The sequence below is a fragment of the Pleurodeles waltl genome, chromosome 7 (genome assembly GCF_031143425.1).
Source record: "Pleurodeles waltl isolate 20211129_DDA chromosome 7, aPleWal1.hap1.20221129, whole genome shotgun sequence".
NCBI classification, from domain to species: Eukaryota; Metazoa; Chordata; class Amphibia; order Caudata; family Salamandridae; genus Pleurodeles; species Pleurodeles waltl.
Window position 1 is genome coordinate 799,873,978 of NC_090446.1, and position 20,563 is coordinate 799,894,540.

A 20,563-nucleotide genomic window follows, 5' to 3' on the forward strand; every position below is an offset into this window, starting at 1 on the left:
TTAATATAGGGGAAAAAAACGTTTTAACTTTTACATAAAGGTGTGGCTATTCATGGCCAAAGGGGTCATGGTGTGTGGAAATTACTGACTCCCAAGATTATTGATCTTTTTAATAGATATTGTTATTGATTGGTATTGCAATTGAATCTTATGGTGGGAATTACTCGAAGTGCAGTCAAAAGGTCCATAAACCCACGTCCTCTTTAAAATTAATGAGAAGAAACCTAGGGGAATATTTATACTCTGTTTGCGCCGGAATTGCGTCGTTTTTTTTTACACAATTCCGAAGCAAAACTAACTCCATATTTATACTTTGGCGTTAGACGCGTCTAGCGCCAAAGTCCATGGAGTTTGCGTCATTTTTTAGTGTGGACACCTACTTTGCGTTAATGATATGGAAGGTAGGCGTTCCCGTCTAAAAAATTGACTCCGAGGCATGTGCGCCGTATTTACACTCCCGGGCAAAATTCACGGCCGGGAGTGGGCTGGTCAAAAAAAATGACGTCCAGCCGCTTTTGCGCCGTTTTTTTTTTTTTTTAAATTTTTTTGTGGCATAGAGGGGGCTGATTTGTGCCCCCCTACATGCCACTATGCCCAATGGCCATGCCCAGGGGACAGAAGTCCCCTGGGCATGGCCATTGGGCAAAGGGGCATGACTCCTGTCTTTGCTAAGACAGGAGTCATTTCAATGGGGGTTGGGAGTCGAAAAAAATGGCGCAAATCGGGTTGAGGCGAAAAATTTGCCTCAGCCTGACTTGCCCCATTTTTGGGCGCCCAAGCTCCATATTCCCCTACGCCGGCGCTGCCTGGTGTACGTCATTTTTTTTCACGCACACCAGGCAGCGCCGGCGGCTAACGCCGGCTAACGTCATTGAATAAATACTACGCCCGCATGGCGCTTCAGAATGGCGTTAGCCGGCGCTAATTTTTTGGACGCAAAACTGCGGTAGCGCAGTTTTGCGTCAAAAAGTATAAATATGGCCCCAAATAAGGCCAGACGCGCAAACACCCTTTTGCCTAATTGGAGTAGTCCAGATAAAGAGGTAAATATGTAGAAAAAACACAACGAAGGAAAGATTACCATTGAACCATATGCCTCAAGACTCCTTAGCTGTGCGGATCCCGAGGTAGTGAAGAGGAATGTACATAAAATAATTGTAAACAGCTATAAAGGATTGCAAACCAATTTCAGTTAAAGACGGTGTTATGTTATACTTTATAAAATATATATTCGCTATCAGATAGTCTGAATAACTGGCTAAGCAATCATCATTTTTATCTAAAGGTTAACTGCCATGATACTCATTTCCTTGCACCTCACGCGACATTCCGTCTCTAGATCGAGATAGCAAATCTGAAAATAAAATATGGTGCAGTGCACACAGCAATAGCGTTATACTTTATATCTCACATTTGACAACATTTTGGGCTCGCGTTTAAACTTAAATGTACTAGAACGGCTGAACCGCTAAGCTGGAAACTCTTTTGTGCTCCTGCGGCATTTGAGCGTCTTTACGTGCATTATTGGAAGAGGGCCCTCCGCTTCTAGAACAGGCATACATTGCCATCTAGTGGTTAGAGCATAGAATCTGACTTTATGAAGGTTAGTTTGCTACACACGTATTGTGGATTTCTTTCTATGGGGATCAAATCTACACCATTATCTGTGTTTACACCACGTCTTCCCCCGAAGTTGCCGGCCATAATTTTCACTGGTGGGAGGGTGGTGAATTCCTACAAGTCCCCTTATCCTTTGCGAGGTACTTACCACCTGTATCTCGGACTGGTACTTGTCACTGATTTCTGACCGCAAAATGCAGTACAAACTATTGACTCAAATCCAGGGCCACTACAATTATGCTGCGGGGAGCACCAAATTATCTGCATTGTTGACTAATTTATGTGAAAAGAAAAGGCAAATTATGCGGCATAATGCATGTTTCGACAGTATTATTTCAGTATTTTTAAATGTTTACTTGTAGTAATGCTGTCTGGGCAAGAATTTCTTCTCATTAGTACCAGTTTAAAAAAACAGGCCCATATTTATACTTTTTGACGCAAAACTGCGCCAACGCAGTTTTGCGTCAAAAAAATTAGCGCCGGCTAACGCCATTCTGAAGCACCATGCGGGCGCCGTATTTATTGAATGACGTTAGCCGTCATTAGCCGCCGCCGCCGTCTGGTGTGCGTTAAAAAAAAAGACGTACACCAGGCAGCGCCGGCGTAGGGGGATATGGGGCTTGGGCGTCAAGAAATGGGGCAAGTCAGGTTGAGGCAATTTTTTCGCCTCAACCCGATTTGCGTCATTTTTTTTCACTCCCAACCCCCATAGAAATGACTCCTGTCTTAGCAAAGACAGGAGTCATGCCCCCTTGCCCCATGGCCATGCCCAGGGGACAGAACATAGTGGCATGTAGGGGGGCACAAATCAGGCCCCCCTATGCCACAAAAAAAAAAAAAAAAACACCCCTGAACTTACCTTAATGTCCCTGGGATGGGTCCCTCCAGCCTTGGGTGTCCTCCTGGGGTGGGCATGGGTGACAGGGGGTGTCCCTGGGGGCATGGAGGGTCACCTGTGGGCTCCTTCAGAGCCCACAGGTCCCTTAACGCCTGCCTTTTGCAGGCGCTAAAAAACGGCGCAAAAGCGTCCGTACGTCATTTTTTTTGACCCGCCCACTCCCGGGCGTGATTTTTGCCCGGGAGTATAAATTCCACGCACATGCCTCGGAGTCGATTTTTTAGACGGGAACGCCTACCTTGCATATAATTAACGCAAAGTAGGTGTCCACGCTAAAAAATGACGCTAACTCCATGGACTTTGGCGCTAGACGGGTCTAACGCCAAAGTATAAATATGGAGTTAGTTTTGCGTCGAAATTGCGTAAAAAAAAATGACGCAATTTTGGCGCAAACGGAGTATAAATATGCCCCCAAATACATACAATAGCAACTAAAAGATGACCAGTTAGCCTTGGGAAGGGTCTTCCAACACACACCTACACATATTACACGTACTAGTAACTTTTGACCCGTTTGAGCTATAAACAATTTTTTTGTTAAAATCTGCAGATTATGCAGCAGATGATGCATTATTTGGCAAAGTGACAAATCTTTAAAGGTGAAAAAAAAGCTGCAATAATTCCAGTGGCCCTGTTTGTACAATATCAATTTGCAATTAGAAATTAACTCCCCTTTTAAGCCCTGTTGGCAGTGGAGTGCCCCATGACTGGAGTGCAGTCATTACCCTTTGCCCCACGTTCCCAAATGAGAGTACCTGGCATCCTGCTTTTTAATTTCTGGCCCTAAACTCCTATCTATCTAGTGGATGCACAGAGGCCTAGGACTGTCCCTTGAAAACCAAGCATGCCCTCATTCTGCAGACAGAGGACTACTGTCCCTGACATGGGTTTGCCAAGTAGAGAATTGATATATTTTTATATTTGTCCTTAGAAAGTAAGGCTATTGGACTATTTGTGTGAAGTTCAACTTCTATTCGCTAACCGAGATCCTAGCGCTAACTTTCCAAGTGTACTCTGTGCCCCTTTGTGTATGTGGTGTTTGTGCGACATGTACTACATATAAAAGTGAGCCAGATTAATGAAGGCCTTTGTTCCATTTTTGAAGGTCCTGACCTGTTTCTGGTAGAGCACAAGATGAAAGTGAGGTTTTTTCCAGTTAAAGTGTATTGCTCAATCCAGGGACATGTAGAGCGCAAACTTGTCATCCCAGGGAGCCTCAAAGTGCTGGTGGGATGCTGCGAGCCTTGTCTGACTGGCGATGGCGGATGAAGACCCAAGTTGTGGGCTGTTTTCTGAAGTCTGTCAGAGAAGGGGAGGTGTGCAGGTGGAGGTCGTTCCTGGACTTGGTGGTGAGATGGTAGAAGGAGCGACCTCCAAAGTGTTGATGCCGGATGCTGGGGACATGGGAATGGATGAGGGATGCTCAGCGGAGTTCTCTGGTTGGTCAGTAGAGGTTGAGGTAGGCAGGTCCAGAGTTGTGGAGGGCCTTGTAGGCATGCATGAGGAGCTTGAGGAGGCATCTTTGCTGAACGGGGAGACAGTGGAGTGCCCTGAGGTGAGGAGTGATGGTAGTTCTTCTGTGGAGGTCGAGGATGAGTCTTCCTGAGACCATCTGGATGGTCTGGAGGCTGTTCATGTAATGCTTCATGGTTCCGGCATAGAGCGTGTTGCCGTAGTATAGTCGGCTGGAGATGAGGGCATGTGTGACTGTCTTCCTGGTAGAGATGGGGATCCATCTGAAAATCTTGTGGTGCATGCGAAGGCTGTTGAAGCAGGCAGAGGAGACCTTGTTGATCTGTTGCTTCATGGTCAGTTGGGTGTCCAGGATAATCTCAAGGTTGCGTGCATGGCTGAGAGGGGTGGGTGAGGGGCCAAGGGCGGCGGCCACCAAGAGAAGTTCCAGGTGGAGGGCCTGTTAGTTCCCAAATGTGAGGATCTCTGTTTTGTCTGAATCTAGCTTGAGGCAGTTGGTCCTCATCAAGGTGGCAATGTCGGTCATGGTGGTTTGTAAGTTGATTAATGTGGTGGTGGCGTCATCTGTGTGGGATAGGACAAGCTGGGTGACGTCGGTATGGGAGACAATGTTGAGTCCGTTGGTGCGTGCAATGTCTGCCAGTGGAGTCATGTAGGCGCTGAATAGGGTGGGGCTGAGAGAGGAGCCCTGGGGAACGCCACAGATGATGTCTTTGTGTGCAAAGATGAAGGGTGGGAGGAGGATCCTCTGTGTTCAGCCGGAGCGGAAGGAGAAGATCCTGTTGAGTGTGTTGTCTTGGATGCAGATGCTTTGGAGTTTGGTGATGAGTGTGGTGGGAGATGGTGTTGAAACCTGCTGTTAGGTCGAGGAGGATGAGGGCTGTTGTCCCAAGGTAAAGTAGGTATCTAATGTCATTGGTTGCTGTGATCAGGGTGGTCTTGCTGCTGTGATTGGTCAGGAAGCCGGCTTGGGATGGGTCCAGCATGTTGTGCTCGAGGTAGTCCAAAAGCTGGCAGTTGATGGCTTTTTCTAAGACTTTGATGAGGAATTTGAGGAGTGAGATGGGGCGATAGTTTTAGACCTCATTGGGGTTGGCTGAGGGTTTCTTCAAGAGGGGGCTTGATCTTGGCTTGCTTCCAGGCATCGGGGATGGCGGTTTGGGAGATGGAGGAATGGAGGATTTCTGTGAGGGATGCTCGAATTACTTCTTTTCCTATGGCGAGCTAGGTTGTAGTGATGAACATTGTATCAAGAGCAGGGTGGTAATGGTGTCCCAGTTTTCAATGGCATGCTTTCAGAGGGATCGAACGTTGAGTAGTATGCAGTGGAGTTGTGGTTTGTGGCTGGGGGTCCACTGGGTGGAAATTGCAGTGGTTCCTACCTCAGGAGAAACTGCAGTTGAGGGACGATAAAGGGCCTCTGGTGGAACTAGATGCAGCAGTTGGATTTACATTTCTTCGATATGAGCTTCCAGATCTCGTTGGGGTAGTACAGGCAGTGTGCTGCAGAGCCATGGTTTCAGGCACTGGGCGTAATCAGGGTGCAGACGGGCACGGATGGGCTTGCCTTTTGCACGCAAGTGGTGCACCTGCTGCTCACACGCTGTGCAGTCGCACAGCAACTGCCATAAGTAGGTCCTGGGGAGTATGGGCCACAGGGGGAGGAGGGCGGATGAGGGAGCGGACAAAAAACAAATAGCAGGAAGAAGGTTGCAGACCAGGGCATGCAGATGACAAGTAAAAGGCTAACAGTAAGGGCTAACAACCACGACTACACAAGCTACAAACAAAGCAAGACAAGACTAAACTGAGCAGGTAGAGGAGCGCTTGTGAGGTGCTTGAGGCGCTAGCACAGGCGAGATGCAGTGGGAGAGCAAGCCACAGGAGCTGCTCAGTGGGTTGCATAGCGACCACCATTAAGTAGGTCCTGAAAAGGGCAGGGCACAGGGTCATAAGAGCGTATGGGGGAGGGGGCGAAAAAAAAAAATAGTGGGAAGAAGCTGGTGGGGTCGGGGCACACAGACGGCAAGTACAAGGCTGACAGTAAGTGCTAACAACCAGGGCTACACGTGCTACGAACAAAGCAAAGCAAAACAAGACTAAGCTAAGCAAGTAGAGGAGTGCTAGTGAGGTGCTTGAGGTGCTAGCACAGGCAAGATGCAGCGGGGGAGCAAGCCACAGGACTGTTGACAATTTGGAAGCTAAGGGAGCAGACCTAGACATGTAACTGGGGACAGAGGTCTCAAGACTCCTTTGGAAACTAAATTGGGTCTTTTGGTGTGAGGAGTCACTGATTAGTCTTCCTGTAGCACTGCATTTTGGTAGATCATGGGGGTGAAAGGTGAGACTGCCGTTTCTGTTGTTCAAGGTGAAAAGGATCCTTTAAGTGAGGCCAGCTTTTTGTCTCCTCCCTGATCACTGGTCAGTGTGGCTGCTGATAGCCAGGAGAAGAAAGCTCACACATCTTTGTACATGTGCTATAGAAAGTTCTTGTGTTTATAACAGCCTGGATAGAAAACCAGTTTTAAAAGTGCTGAGGGTGCATGCCCTCTCTACTTCCACCATACACAAGTGAGAGCCACTGTTGTTTTCCAGTTACAATTTGTCTTGGACTTAAGTTCTGGTTGCACATCAGCCCTCTAATAACTCCAGAGCATTTCCTTCCTTGGGCAGTCTGACAGCCAGTTTCCCAGAGGTGAGGGGTATCTCCTTCAGTCCTTCCTGGATAGAAGAAGTTTCTCCTCTAATCTGAAGTGTCTAGCCAACCTGCCTGCTGAGAGAGTGAATGAGCTTGCCAACATTGCAGGAAGTGGGAGAGGGTTGACTGTCCCAGGAGACCCAGAAGCAGTCGGACACTGGAGGTGTGTGGATCTGCCAGAAAAGGAAAACTAAAGAAAGTGATTTGCTTGCCCTAAAAGGTATGGGTGCAGAGTCCACTTACAAATGGTTCCACGATGAACTGTGACAATTTTGTCCAAAGCAGACTGTGCTACAGCTTCAAAGAAATTGTGCCAAAAGTAGACTGTTACACTGCATTGAAGAATTTGGCCCTCATTTTGATATTGGCGGTAAGTACCACTTACGGCCATGCTGACTTCTGCTAACATACTGCGGCGGATCACCACTACCCATATTTTGACACACACATAGCAATCCGTCACTATACAGCCACACACACAAGTACGCCAGCCCAAAGGTCGGTGATAAACTGGCGGTAGCAAAACCCACACCGTTACTCCAACAGAACTACGCCCACAACATTATGACCCACGAATCACGACAGCAGACATTCAATGGCGGTAAACCATTGGTGCTACATACCGCTGTGCTCAAAATACACACACACATACAAAACACCACCACATTGGACAATTCAAACTACACACACCTGACACCCATTCAAACACCACACCCACACCACTATAAAACACACACTCACATTACCCACAACCCTTTACGAATACAAACATGTGCCACAAGAGAGATAGCAAGACCAAAGACAAGACCACAGCCACACACCACCATCATCTATACACCATCCATGCACCTTACATCACACACCCCAACACAACACTCACACTACACCCATGGCACCACAACTACACCTCTGAGGAGGAGCTAAGGGTCATGGTAGAGGAAATCGTCCGGGTAGAGCCACAGCTATTCGGATCACAGGTGCAGCAGACATCCATTGTAAGGAAGATGGAGCTATGGCGGAGAATCGTGAACAGGGTCAACGCCGTGGGACAGTACCCCAGAACAAGGGATGGCATCAGGAAGAGGTGAAACGACCTACGGGGGAAGGTGCGTTCCGTGGCTGCAAGACACCAACTAGCTGTACAGAGGACTGGTGGTGGACCCCCACCTCCTCCCCCACAAGTAACAACATGGGAGGAGCAAGACTCGGCAATCATGCATCCTGAGGGCTTGGCAGGAGTAGGAGGAGGGCTGGACCTGCATGCCATCACATACCCCTACCCTTACCCGCACTCCCATCACTCCACCACCTCCCACACACCCCACCATCACAACCCATACATCCCAGTACCAAGCCCTGCATGCAACACCAATGTATGGACACCCATCCAGACCTGCATGTACACCTATCACTACTGCATGGACACTAGAGGGAAAGAGATAGCCCACCAAATAACAACTCACACAAGGCAAAGCTGCCAGGGCAAAAACAACCTTAGAGGGCAACACACCCATGCACACAGAAACAATAACACAGCATATATATTCCCACAGGTCCCCCACCCAACGTCACCAGAGAGCAGGTGCCAGCAACATCGAGTCCCCCCCCCCAGAAGAGGCCCACAGTGATGACAGGAGCTCTGGACGCCTGGATCTGGACGAAACACCTAGCCCATCAGGGATCTCCGTAGAGTCGGTTACCCAGGCACAGTCCCATACCACCACAGAGCCTCCCCCCTCAGGAAACACCAGCACAGTACTAACCCACCAGGCCCATACCTCTGTCCTCAGGACATGTCAATCAGCAGTGTGTCTACCACTACAGGGAACCCAGGCCACCCCACAAACACAGGACGATCAGGGACCTGGGGTCAGTGGGCACAATCTAAAAACCAACTTCACCAAAAGAAGCATTTTTAAATTGTGAGTTCAGAGTCCCCAAACGCCACATCTCTATCTGCTCCCAATGGGAAACTGTACTTAAAAGATATTTCAAGGCAATACCCATGTTAACCTGTGGGAGAGAAAAACCCTAAAATACTGAAAACCAAATTTAGCAGTACTTCACTATCAGGACATGTAAAACACACCAGCACATGTGCTACCTTTCAAATACACTACACCCTGCCCATGGGCCTACTTAGGGCCTACCTTAGGGGTGCCTTACATGTACTAAAAGGGAAGGTTTGGACCTGGCAACTGGGTATACTTAGGTACACTTGCCAGGTCCAAATGGCAGTACAAAATTGCACACACAGACTCTGCAGTGGCAGGTCTGAGACATGTTTACAGGGCTACTCATTTGGATGGCACAATCAGTGCTACAGGCCTACTATTACCATTTGATTTACAGTCCCTGAGCACCTCTAGTACACTTTACTAGACACTTACTAGTAAATCAAATATACCAATCATGGATAAACCAATCACCAATACAATTTAGACAAAGAGTATGTACTCTTTAGCAGTGGTTAGCAGTGGTAAAGGGCTCAGAGTCCTAAAGCCAACAAAAACAGGTCAGTAAAATAGGAGGATGGAGGCAAAGGTTTGGGAATGAACCTGCAAAAAGAGCTAGGTCCAACAATCTTTTTTCAGTTCTCCAGCAACCAAATCAACACCATCTACAATAACTTCAACCTTAAACCAAATGAGAAAGACCTGGCCAAATGCCTCCCTATCTTATCCAAAGAACTAATGCAAACCACATGACCCGTCCTCACCCCAGAAAACCCTTATACCACTATAAAGTCCACTTAGGGGACCCAACAAACCACCTCTCCCACTATGACTACAACAGAGGACTGCAACCCATTAGTGCCATCCTCACACCCATTCTGAATGGCTCCACCTAATCCTCAACCTTCCCAGATGCTTGGAAACATGAAAAGGTCCTCCCTTTACTGAATAAACCCTCTGTGCACCCTTCAATGCTCACCAACTACAGACCAGTGTCCCTTCTACTATTCCCAGCTGTTAGAAATGGGGTCTCTAGGTGGCAGGGGTATATACCCAGTCCAAGTAGGGACCACCACTCTAGTAACGGTAAATCAAATATACACTAAAAGATAACCTGTGCTCACTCTCAGGGAGCTTGAAACAGAACAGTCAGGCTTACCTAAAGAGGCTATGTGTAAATTATTTGTGCAACACAAACACACACACACAAAGTAACACGAGGAAAACACCACCAAAAAGACTCCTCACAGGTTTAGAAAAGTAGCCAATAATTGTTTAAATAAATCAAGACCAAAACAGCAAAATCCAATTAGTAGATGTCAAGATTTGATTTTTTAAAGAAGAAAAGGAGTTTTAGCGCTTGAAACCATTAAGCGCCACTGGGGGTTATCTGGTCACACTTGACTGGGACAAAGTCAAGAGTTCAAGCAGCCCATAATGAAGCACAGGTCCACTACAGGATGCACACAGGACCTCTTGAGTAAAGTACCTTAATCCAGGTCGCAGCCACAAGATGTGTTGATTTTCCTCACACTGTGCTAGCGAGGTGTCAGTTCTGAATGCAAAGCACTGGTGCTGCAAAACTCCAACAAGCCCTGGGATATCACTTTGGGGTGCAAGGCAGAGTCCAACTCCCCTTCAGAAGGGTCAGTGAGCAGCAGGCAGCAGGAGAGCACAGCAGAAAAGCAGTCCTTCTAGGTCAGAAGTCCAGCAGGGTAACATTCCATGGTGCGGCACAGAAGTTCTTTTGACATTGTCCTGTTGTAGATCCAGACTGATGAGGTGAGAGACCCAGTACTTATACCCAAATGTGCCTTTGAAGTGGGGGTGACTTCAAAGATGGGTTTTGGCAGTGCACAAGTATCCCTTCTTTCCCAGCCATGGCTCCAGACTATCAGTAGAGAGTAATCAGTTCTTTGTGTGGGAACAGGTATCACCTATTCAGGTATAACCGTTATCCCCTCCCACCGTTCCTGCCCAGGAAGAGCCATCACAATGCAGATGAATAAAGATGAGCACTCAGACGCACCTAGCCTTCCTGTAATTGTGGCTTTCCAGAAGGTAGTTGTCCAGAGGGTAGTTGTCACCCACCCCAGATGTTTATTGGAGATAGGCTGCAGGCACACAAAGCTGTAAGAGCAGAGTAATGCCCACCTTGTAAAAGTGGCATTTCTAAAATAGTAATGTAAAATCTGACTTTACCAGTAAAGAGGATGTATCATTACTAATCCAATGACATTAAACATGGCATAGCCACTTTTCTCAATCAGGAATTACAGCTTAAAAGTGTTTTAAGGAATTCCAAATGTTAATCTGTGAGAGGGATAGCCCTCACAGTAGGGGCAAATGACTTAAAAGGACATGTCCTAACTTTTAGCTACCTAGGGTGCACCATGGGGGTGACATATGTATTATAAAAAAGGGAGTTTAAGGCTTTGCAGAGGGTTTTAAATGTCAAGTCAAAGTGGCAGTAGAACTGCTCACACAGGCCCTGCAGTGGCAGGGTGAGACATATTTAAAGGGCTAGTTCTGTGGGTGGCACAAGTAGTGCCGCAAGCCCACTAATAGCATGTAATTTACAGGCCCTGGTACATGTAGTGCATTTTACTAAGGACTTACAAGTAAATTAAATATGCCAATTTGGTATGAGCCAATGTTCCCATATTTGTGGGAGAAATCACTACTCTACAAGACACTTACAAGTAACTTAAAATGTCAATTGTGGGTACACCAATATTACCATGTTTAGGGGAGAAGCACATGCACTTTAGCACTTGTCAGCAGTGGCAAGGTGCTTAAAGACCTAAGGCCAACAAAAAGAATCAGCAAAAATATGAGGCAAGCAGGCAAACAATTGGGGGAATACCACCCTAAGGCTGATAAATCTAACACCTGCCAAGGTCATAAAGAAAATCACAATCAGACATCTCATCAACTACCTCAATGGCCATCAATTCGGACACCACTCAGTCTGGTTTCAGACCCAGCCACAATGCAGGATATACCTTAACACTCCCCCCAGATGACATCCACATGACTCTGGATGAAGAAGACATGACATCCATCATCCTCCTGGACCTCTCCTCAGCATTTAACACAATCTCCCACCCCATCCTCATCCAATGCCTACATGATATCGAAATCCAAGGACATGCATTCCCATGGATCTTCCCCCTCCTAACTGGAAGTCAGTCAGCCAGCCTGACATTGTACCTCTCATATGCCTGCAACCTCATCTGTGGAGTTCAGCAGGGTTCCTAACTGAGTCTGACCCTCTTCAAATCATACATAATCCCTCTAGCCAGCATCATCTGCTCTCATGATATCAACGTCCTCTCTTATGCTGATGATACACAACTCATTCTTCCACTCATGGACTAGACAGCCAGTACCCAGATCAAGTTTAATGCCTGCTTGACTGAAATCGGCAACTGAAGAGAGACCAAGGGGCATATTTATACTCCGTTTGCGCCGAAATTGCGTCGTTTTTTTTTACGCAATTTCGACGCAAAACTAACTCCATATTTATACTTTGGCGTTAGACGCGTCTAGCACCAAAGTCCATGGAGTTAGCGTCATTTTTTAGCGTGGACACCTACTTTGCGTTAATTGTATGCAAGGTAGGCGTTCCCGTCTAAAAAATCGACTCTGAGGCATGTGTGTGGGATTTATACTCCCGGGCAAAAATCACACCCGGGAGTGGGCGGGTCAAAAAAAATGACGTACGGCCGCTTTTGCGCTGTTTTTTAGCGCCTGCAAAAGGCAGGCGTTAAGGGACCTGTGGGCTGTGAAGGAGCCCAGAGGTGCCCCCTCATGCCCCCAGGGACACCCCCTGTCACCCATGCCCACCCCAGGAGGACACCCAAGGCTGGAGGGACCCATCCCAGGGACATTAAGGTAAGTTCAGGTAAGTGTTTTTTTAAAAAAAATTTGTGGCATAGGGGGGCCTGATTTGTGCCCCCCTACATGCCACTATGCCCAATGACCATGCCCAGGGGACAGAAGTCCCCTGGGCATGGCCATTGGGCAAGGGGGCATGACTCCTGTCTTTGCTAAGACAGGAGTCATTTCTATGGGGGTTGGGAGTGAAAACAAATGGCGCAAATAGGGTTGAGGCGAAAAAATTGCCTCAACCTGACTTGCCCCATTTCTTGACGCCCAAGCTCCATATCCCCCTACGCCGGCGCTGCCTGGTGTACGTTGTTTTTTTTAACGCACACCAGACGGCGCCGGCGGCTAACGCCGGCTAACGTCATTCAATAAATACGGCGCCCGCATGGCGCTTCAGAATGGCGTTAGCCGGCGCTAATTTTTTTGACGCAAAACTGCGTTGGCGCAGTTTTGCGTCAAAAAGTATAAATAGGGGCCCAACTGTGTAAAGCTGAACACTGACATGACTGAAATTGTGATCTTCTGGAAACAAACTTAACCACAGGACTCCACCTGCTGGCCGGCAGAGTTAGGACACCCACCCCCTTCATCCATGCCAAGAACCTCTGAATCATCGTCAGCAAACTGAACATGATAACCTATGTCACTGCTGTCTCTGCCTCATGTTTCCATACCCTGATGCTGCAGAGTAAGATTTTGAAATGACTCCCAATCAGCACCCGGGAAACCATCACACAAGCCCTGTCCTCAAACAAGCTGGATGACAGGAACACCATCTATGCTGGAATCAACAAAAACCCCACCAAAGGGCTGCAGACCATTCAGAATTCGGCACCCAGAATCACCCTCAATCTCCCACGCTGCACTCACATCACAGTGCACCTGAAGGAGCTCCACTGGCTCCCCATCCACAAATGAGCACAGTTCAAACTCCTCACTCACACTTTCAAGGCATTGCATAACAGTGGCCAAATGTTGGACTTGGCCCTCTCTGCACGGAGACCCACAAACTTTGTACCTTTGCCCCTCCTGTTTTCAGAATTTTGTGTTTGTTTGCATTACGACTCTGTGGACATTACCATTGCTAACTAATGCTAAAACCCTTATATTCTCTCCTTAAAACATGGTAAATTGGCATTCACCTGATTGTCAAATTTAATTTACTTATAAGTCCCTAGTAAAGTGGTAATGCACCTAGGGCCTGTAGATGAAAAGCTACTAGCGGGCCTGTAGAACTGTTTCTGCCACAGGCAACGTGCAAATAGGGGTCTGAGGTGGTATCCCCATTCCGACGAGAGACGAGAGACGAGAGAGGAGCTCAGACGCACGACAGAGACGAGAGAGGAGCTCAGACGCACGACGCTGGTGCCGGGTGGCTCGCGTCGCGGTTTGCTCACCGCGAGTGCGAGTGCGAGCGCGAGGTGCGCGGCGTCCGGCGCGCGGCACACGGTCTGGGGGCTGCCGCTGCTAGCCGCTGCCCGTGCTAGCAGGAGAACAGCCGCGGAAAAGTCGGTGTCAGCAGGAGAACAGCCGCGGGAAGCCGGGAAGCCGAGTGAGCTGCTTCTGTGAGCTGCCGCCGCTCCGAGGTGCACGGTCCGGGGCAGAGGCTGCTGGCAGGGGGGGAGCAGCTTCCGCGAGCAGGCGGGTGTGACCAGGGCTGCTGCCTGTTTTCTCATCAGCGCCTCTGGGGGCGCCGGTTCGCTGTTACAGTGCGGACTACGGCGTGGTCTGGGCACTAAGTAAAGCCAGAAGGAGCACCAGAGGAGTACCGGCGTCCCAGAGCACGAGAGGAGTACTAGAGGGGTACCAGAGGAGCTTGGAGTTGTTGCCCTGCCCTGCCCTGCCATCACATGGACTAGGTGAGCCAAGGAGGTGAGCCAAGGAGGGTATCCGCTGTTTTTCAGCCACCACAGCGGCACCTAGCCATATTTAGTTTTTCTCTGACCTGACCCAACCTAAGGATATTACCCCGACCTAAGTGACTTAAGTGACATAAGTGACCTAAGTGGCTCCTGTGGCCTGTGGCCAGGCCTGGCCGTGAGCGGATCAAGAGTGGGCCACACAAAGTAGCGCATCAAGTAATGCATAAGCAACGCATAAGTAACGCAAGTAGGCGTAAGTAGCCTTCACAACAGAGACAGAGAGGATCTGAAGGGGCCAGATAGAGAGAACCAGAGAACCAGAGAACCAGAGGAGGCCATTAATCGACACATTAAACTGCGCTAGAGGGACAGATATCATTCGAACATTGCGCTTTTTTGTACGGCGTATTGTGCATATTGTGCATACATTGTGCGTCACCACACAGCAAGGCAAGCAAAGCCAAGCTCTATACATTCTAGAGAAACATCCTACAGATCCTACAGATCCCGGAAATTGTTGAAGTTGCTGATCCTGATCTTTTCAAACAATAGGAAAAAAAAATGGTTGGAACAAGAGGGAAAACAAAGAAAGCCAGAGAGGCCAACGAGGCACTCGGTAATCCAGTGAAACCCCAAAGACCAGAGCAGGAACCCAACAGCTTACAAGATCTGGGTACAGACCAAGACCTGGACCCTAGAGCCACTAAGTCATCCCGAGGGGAATTTATAAACCAAGGAGTGGTCGCAGCAGCAGAGGAAGCCCATAATGGGATTCCCAACGATGAAAGCAAACCAGGAGAAGAACCGGGTGGGACACCCGAAGCGGCACCAGGGTCTATGCTGTCTATGCTGCTAGTCCATACTGACTCTGACGACATGGGGCATGTATCACTGAATGCAGGTGAAATGGCGGGGGCCCTGCAAGTCCTCCGCATAGGAGACAACAGTATATACCAACGCACCTGGGCCCAGGTGGGACCAGGGGAGCAAGGGAAATTAAATCAAAGATAAATACTATTACCAACTATTACAATCATATAAATCTAAATACTGATTGGCTGCAGATGCAAAGCTCTAAAGCTAGCGACCTCCCATCACAGCCATCAGGGGAAAAAGGTGACAATAATGTGGAGGGCGAGCTGGAGCTCTTAGAGACCGGGCATCAGGATTCCTGTCCATCCCAGCAGCGATCTGCCCGACCATCACGACTACCCTGTCGAACGAACGACTCCTTTGTGGGTAGTGAAGTGGGGTCAATTAGTTCCCCAGAATGGGGCAGTTTCTCGGAAGAACAAAGACAAAGAAAAAGAAAAAGAAAAAGTAATGAATCACCTCATTCGGAAGCCCTAATGGGACCACTACATTCTGGGAGCTCTCCACTGATATTCCCTTTACCTCATCTAAAAGTAGAACCTACAATCCTTCAAAATGTAAAGGGGCCTGAAACAGAAGAATCATCACAGAAATACTCACACAAGCTCTCTACGCCACAGCTTCACCATGGAAGCCAAATTGTAAAAACAAACCTAACGTTGAGCAGATTTGATCATAGTTCTTGTAGTCTGGAGCTCTCCTCGCCTGACAACTCCTTAATTGGTAGTATAGAGCCCCAATTAAACAGTATAACATCGGAAGACTTAAACCTCTTGGAAGGTAGTATAATGTTAGGTCATAGAGGAGAGGACGATAAGAACCTAGAAGGCCAGACAAATAATGAGCAAAGTGAGCAAACCTGGGGAAATAGAGACGATCCCCCATTAGATCAACCAATTCTAAGCATCATGAAAGTTATATGCACAACATTGGACTCAATTGCAACAACGATCATGGTCCAGTCTCAAAAATTTGATGATCAACTTGAGCTAACTAAACAATTTACTAACTCATTACAGACCATAGACCATAGGATGGCCTTAGTAGAGGGTGTAATAAGGGAAAATCTGTTACATCAGGCAGTGGCTGAAAAAATGGACAAGATGGACAGGCAAGCTTGTGGCCCACTGCTGGAAAAATTACTGGAAGTTCCGAAAGTAATTAAAGACATAATCGAAGATTGCAAATCTAGTCTCAAAAACACACAGGCGTGCAATCACGAGTCAGCAAAAACAGAATCGAGATTAACTGAAAGACCAATAGATAGCGAAGATAAAGAAGGGCCCTCTGGCACGGGACGAGACGAGCGCCCAGACGCAAAAACCCACATAGACAAGACGGAGAGAATCAACAAAAGTCCTGTATCAGCAATCGAAATCTCAAATATAGTAAAAAAAAAGACTCTGAGTAAAGGGCATCAACAAACAGGTAGATGGAAATACACATGGAAAAAACCTAGAGGAAACAACAAAGTACCAGCAAAAAAGGCTCTAAATATGCCGAAACAGGCAAGCCCAACAGGGCAGACCAGGAACACAGGCGATGAGTCTACTCAACAGCAGCCTAAAGATCAGTGCATCAAGCCCGAGAGTCTCGAGAAACCAACGGACAAAGATATTAGTTTTATAAATAAAAATCCTGGATTATTGTGCGACAAAAGCTGCACCCACCATTCTCATATAAACCGAATTCCCATTGGCCCTAGGGGCTACCAAGTATCTGGGCACGACTTAGACAAAGGAAAGAGGCCAGAAAAAGACTCAGGTACAAATCACGGGATCAATGAGGCAAACGATCCCCTAGCCAATGGACAATACAAATGGAGCCCAGAGACAACAAAATCAAGTACCGGCATTGATAAGCACCTCCCAGCCATAAAAATAGAATACCCAATTCAGGCGCATTATCCAAATACAGTAGGAGTCCATAATGGAAAACGTCAGCAGCCTCTGAACTTTATTACCGAGGGGGTAGAACAAGAAAACAGCAAAAGTGAAAACGGAAGGGCAGAGAGCCCAGAATGCACAAGAAGCGAACAAAGCACAAGAAAAACCATGTGCGTGGATAATACAATAGCCCCGGTTCCCGCACCTCGGTCAAAAGTAAAACACTGCTCTCAGGCAAGTTCGGGAAACCACAACTTTAGTAGCCAGCCAGGGTGGGTTACTGATCCACCTGCCCCACCGCGTCCGGTGCTTGACTTGGAAACTAAAGGAAAAAAGGATAATTGGCCTCCAAAAAGACAACCTCATGAGGAACATAGGAACAAGGAGTTGCAATTCGGGAGGGAAAAATGCCAGGTAGAACGAACATTGACTAGTCGGGCAGCTACTATTTACAATAAAGCAAAGGAAGATAATCAATCTCAAGGAAGATGGTCACAGGGAGGTAACGGGCATACCGAGATTCGCACTGAAATAATTAAAGAGCCTGATGCCACAATCACGTTTATTCCCGAGTACTCCTCAAGAGGAAGTCATGACATTCTAAATAGGACTAACATCCTACATTTGGTCAATTCTCTGCCAGCTCTGCAGAATGTAACAACTAAAGACCTCCTCTCAGTAAGATTTATGCAAAGGAAAGAATTGGAGAACGGGGAATCAACAGAAACAGTCTGGGCTTCACCCTGGATAGTAGAACAGATTTTAAAATGTTCTAACATGATGAAGACATGGGGAATATCTACTGCTATTCCACAAAAGGAACCGTATCCAACAATATTTCTTGAAAAAGCTCCAAAGCAAAATGTTTCGGGCAGGCAAGAGGTAGAAGGCAATTCTGGTTCGATACTACAGGGAGCAATTAGTTCCAAACAACAACTCCCTGAACGAATAAACCTGAGCAATATGAGGTTCTGCCTGCTTGTTAACTCCCCTAGAAACAGCAGGGGCAATCCCCCACAGTTGCAGAATGATGAAGACCAACCATCTAGAAATTTGTAGCAACAAATGGGCAGCTCAAACATAAAAAATAGAACTAGTCCTACATTAAAAATCTTAAGCTGGAATATTGCAGGCCTAAAAAGCAAAATGAAAGATAAGGATTGGGTTGAATTTATTAAACAGCAAGATATCAGCTGCTTCCAAGAAACTTGGTCTACCAACGCCATTGACCTAGACGGGTTTTCCACTTTTTACATACCTGCTATCAAACAAAAAAAAGGAAGACCATCGGGAGGTCTGATCATTTGGATCAGAACTTCGCTATTGGGAAATTCTGCTGTAACCCATGCTATACTAAGCAAGGAAATCCAGACGCTTGCAGTAAAACATGAGGAGTGGTCACTTGAAATAGTAAACGTGTACTTCCCTCCCATTAGCCGGGCCCAAGTCACGCCTGGTGTGCGGCTCCTCGAAGAACATATTTTAAATAAAAGATCTAAGGGTTGGAGGAACCCAACACTAGGTTACGCGAACAACCGTCCCCCTCAGTTTTGTAAAACCCTTCTACTAATATGTGGTGATTTTAACACTAAACCCATTCTATCCTTTGGGATGAACAAGTAGTAGAGGAAGATCACGCTTGGAATATACCAACGCCCCTCATCCAACGTTGTCAAGATTCTAAAAAAGGGGAACTAATCTTTGAAGTACTAATAGAAGGCGGAATTCGCACAGTAAACGGAAGAACCAACTCAGATAGAACTTTTAAATCTACCTTTCGAACTGGAAAAAGACACAGTATAATTGACTATATGGCAATAAACATCGAAGCCTGGCATTATGTTATCGATATGGAAATAAGGGACAGGATCGAGAGTGACCACGACCCATTGCTAATGGAGATAATCCATCCGGACGCAAGCCTGGGGAAGGTTGAGTTTCCATTTAACGGAAATTGCTTAGCAATAACCATGAGACCAAATAGAAAAAACATGCTAAGGTCAAACGTAGATGAACCCTATTTGAGCGTACCTAGTCAAACCTGGTTTCTATCACTTAGTACGTTTTTAAACCTACCAGTTAATGAAGCTTTACCCCTCCTGGATAATTTTAACAACTTGCTATTACAAACAACAAAGGAAAGAATTAAGCATCCCCAAACTAACCCTAATACGATGGAGGGCTGGTTCGATGAAGAGTGTTTGAAACTAAAAAAAACCTTATCGCAAGCACTAAAGAATCGGCATTTGAATAACCATAATGAGCAATACTTTTATGAATGCAGGCAACAGTACAAAAAATTACTAAGATATAAAAGGAAGACATTTCCACATAAGCTCTGGAAATCCCTCCTGCAGGCAATATCGGCAGGAAACTGCAAAAAGTTTTGGGAGATAGTCAGATGGGGATGCGAAGGCCCTTCAAAAAACCTAGAACTGAATATCAACCCACAACTCTGGGTAGAGCATTTTACCGCCTTGTATCAGGAAGAGGTCAAGACGGCATCCCGGAGTACAAATAACTCAACCAGCCTCATCCAAGGACTGGAAGGTAGTAATCAAAGATCAAACAAGGTAGTTCCACTTCAAACGACCTATGTAGCATCATCAAAAAGGTTTGTTAGATCGACAAATGGAACCCAGAATGAATTAGTCCCAAACGAACTCCCCGGCACAAATGCCATGCAAGTAACCCATGCCATCCCTTGCGCAATGGAGCTGATACCGGAATTCAGCGAGAAAGAGATTAAACAAGTTATTCTCCTTCAAAAGCCGTACAAGGCTGCAGGCCCAGACGGTATCCCTTCAGACGTCTATCGTAATCAGTTAACGCTATGGCTGCCTGCTCTAACACGTATATTCAACAGTATTTGGCACCACAAGGTAATTCCTACCTCTTGGAAGAAATCAATAATTGTCCCAATTCACAAAAAAGGACCTCAGGACATGGTGTGCAATTATAGGCCTATCTCACTGCTTGACAGTGTTGGAAAAATCTTCGCCAAATTGATCCAGCTGCGTTTAGATCAATGGCTGGAGGATGGAGATTTAATATCGACACACCAAGCTGGTTTTAGGAGAGGCCAAAGTACAATAGACCAACTTTTTAAGCTAAATATGATCTGCGCGAAATACCCCACCCTAAAAGATTGTGCATTATATCTGGTCTTTGTGGATCTCCAAACAGCTTTTGACAGCGTCAATCGCCAAACATTATGGCAGTTCTTGTCGGAAATGGGCATACAGGGAAAAATTCTAAGGCTGCTAATTCTACTGCATACAGGGAATACTGCCAGGGTTAGATATTCTATGAGAAATGATTATACAGCAGAAATTCCAATCCAGCGTGGTGTAAAACAAGGATGTGTTTTGGCCCCAACCTTGTTTAACTGTTATATAAATAAAGTA